This window comes from Chiloscyllium plagiosum, chromosome 39 (genome assembly GCF_004010195.1).
Source record: "Chiloscyllium plagiosum isolate BGI_BamShark_2017 chromosome 39, ASM401019v2, whole genome shotgun sequence".
NCBI classification, from domain to species: domain Eukaryota; kingdom Metazoa; phylum Chordata; class Chondrichthyes; order Orectolobiformes; family Hemiscylliidae; genus Chiloscyllium; species Chiloscyllium plagiosum.
In genome coordinates, this window is record NC_057748.1 from 21722327 (window position 1) to 21725549 (window position 3223).

The window sequence follows — 3223 nt, forward strand, 5'->3', positions numbered from 1 at the left end:
TCTTCCTTGTGAACCTCAATCTCTTCTAGTCTAGATGCAAGTATCTCTGTATCTTCCTCACCAACATTTTCATTTTCTATAGTGAACACTGTCGAAAAATATTTATTTAGTGCTTCCCCTATCTCCTCTGACTCCACACACAACTTCCCACTATCATCCTTGATTGGCCCTAATTTAACTCTCGTCATTCTTTTATTCCTGACATACCTATGGAAAGCCTTAGGGTTAACCCTGATCCTATCCACCAACAACTTCTCATGTCCCCTCCTGGCTCTTCTGAACTCTCGTTTTAGGTCTTTCCTGACTTCCTTGTAACCCTCAAGCGCCCTAACTGAGGTTTCACATTTTGTCCGAACATAAGCCGCCTTCTTCTTGACCAGGGATTCCACTTCCTTAGTAAACCACGGCTCCCGCGTTCTATGTCTTCCTCCCTGCCTGACAGGTACATACTTATCTGGGACACACAGGAGCTTTTCCTTTAATAAGCTCCACATTTTTAATGTGCTCATCCCCTGCAGTTTCCTTCCCCATGCTACGCTTCCTAAATCTTGCCTAATCGCATCGTGATTTCCCTTCCCTCAGCTGTAACGCTTGCTCGGTGGAGTACACCTATCCCTTTCCATCACGAAAGTAAACCTAACAGAGGCATTTGGATGGGTATATGAATAGGAAGGGTTTGGAGGGATATGGGCCGGGTGCTGGCAGGTGGGTTGGGATATCTGGTCGGCGTGGACGGGTTGGTCTGTTTCCCTGCTGTACATCTCTGTGATCCTATGGCTGTAATTGGGGAAAGGCTTCGGAGTACTGGCCCCAGGATTGTTCTGAAGGTTAACGTGCAGATTCACCTGGCAGTTAAGAAGGCAAATGAAATGTTAACATTCATTTCAAGAGAGTGAAAATACAAGACCAGAGATGTACTGCTGAGGCTGTGTAAGGCTCTGGTCCGACTGCATTTGGAACGTCCTGAGCAGTTTTGGGTCCCGTATCTAAGGAAGCATGCTGGTCTTGGAGAGGGGCCCAGAGGCAGTTTATAGGAATGATCCCAACGATGAAGGACTTGTCATCTGAGGAGCAGTTCAGAATTCTGGGTCTGTCCTTGATGTAGTTTGGCAGGATCAGGGAGAGGAATATGGTTTAAACTTCAATAATACAGAGAGACCTGGATTTGCAGAAGACGTTTCCACTGGTAGAAGAGACTAGGGCACAGACTCAAGAGTGAAGGGACGACCCTTTAGAATAGACCTGATGGACCAACTGGCCTAATTCTGCTCCTCTGTTTATGGTCTTATCATAAGGTCAGAGGTCGGGGTGTACGCTGATGTTTGCAAAATGTTCAGCACCATGCATGACTCCTCAAATACTGAAGCAGTCCATATTCAAATAGGACAGGATCTGGACAATATCCAAGCTTGGGCTGACAAGTCAGAAGTAACATCAGCAAATACAAGGCAGTGACCATCTCCAATGAGGAACAATCTAACCACCTCTCCTTGACATTCAATAATGTGACCATCACTGAATCCCCCACTGTCAATATCCTGGGGGGGTTACCATTGACCAGAAAGTCAACTGGACTCACCACATACAAGAGCAGGTCAGAGGCTAGGGATACTGCGGCAAGTAACTCATCTCCTGACACCCCATCAACAAGGCACAAGTCCGGAGTGTGATGGATTATTCCCCACTTGCCCTGGGTGGGGGCAGCTCCAACAACACTCAAGAAGCTCAACATCATCCAGGACCAAGCAAGCAACTTGATTGGCACCACATCCACAACCACCCACTCCCTCCACCACTGACTCTCAGCAACAGCAGTGTGTACTATTGTTATGGACCAGGCTAGACCTCCTCAATGTGTTTTAAGGAGGTGGCCGAGACCCTAACTTGTGTTATTTTAAAGGTAGGTGTGAAGTGGATGTTCCAGGTGTGATGCAGCTGGTCAAGCCACTCGGCTTTAAGCAAAACAGAATTTATTTAAACACAATAGTTGAAACATGAACAAAAGAAAATGGAATTTAAAGTAACTTAACCATTGGGAAACTTAGCTGACCTGATACAGTAACTATTACTAATTAACTGTTCCAATTCAGTAACATCCCTTAAACACACCCCTTGGCAAAAAAGGTAAATTCAAGCACAGGTTCTGACAGGCAGGACGGAACAACATCTGGAGAGACATTTCAGAAGAAGGTCCGAGGAGTTTGTTACTGAAGCTTGCAGTTCCCCTGGACTCTCACATCCTGTGACTGCTACAGCTAAAGCAAACAGGAGAGAACATGGACTGGGAGAACTGGCCACTCCCCTTCCAGTGTTAAACCAGACACTTCGGCCCCTCTGCCTTTATGACCTCTCTGCAAAAAACACAAAGACATAATAATCTTTTTTAAAGTGACAGCATCGTCACACCTCCCCCCTAAAAAGAATTAACCTTCAATATACAAAGATGACTTCATTTTAAACCCCTTAATCTTTCTCTGTTAGTACACTGCAACACATATATATTACGTTGGCTCTAAGATGCAAACAATGACTACTACATTCTATCTCAGTCTGTTCACTCCCGCCACTGAACACTTCCCTGTTTCTCTTCATCCTTCAACCCATTCCCCTATTACTCTACATTTCCCCCTGACTAATGCACCTAACCTACATCCCTGAACGCTGTGGGCAATTTAGCATGACCAATTCACCTGACCTGCACATCTTTGGACTGTGGGAGGAAACCGGAGCACCCGGAGGAAACCCACGCAGACACGGGGAGAACGTGCAAACTCCACGCAGAGAATCGCCCGAGGCTGGAATCGAACTTGGGACCCTTGGTGCTGTGAGGCAGCAGTGCTAACCACTGAGCCACCGTATGAACATGTGGCTAAAGAGATTGTGCTGGAGAGAGGGCTTTAGATTTTTGGATCATTGAGACAGCTTTTAGAGTAAATGGGACCCGCAAGCTGGACAGATTGTATTTGAACTCGAGCGGGTCCTATATCCTTGCTGGGAGGTTTGCTACTGCTATTAGGAGATTTTAAACTGATTTGACAGGGGAATGGGGCACAGAGTAGATATAAACTCAGGCAAAGGTCCAATCAGATATAGAAGGAGTACTCGGAGAGTTCAGCAGGCAGAGGAGACAGAGGCAGGCTAAAGCAAAAGGAGGACTGGAAGACTCAATTGTATTTATTTGAATGCAAGGAGCCTGACTGGTCAATGTCATTTGTGGGCGGCA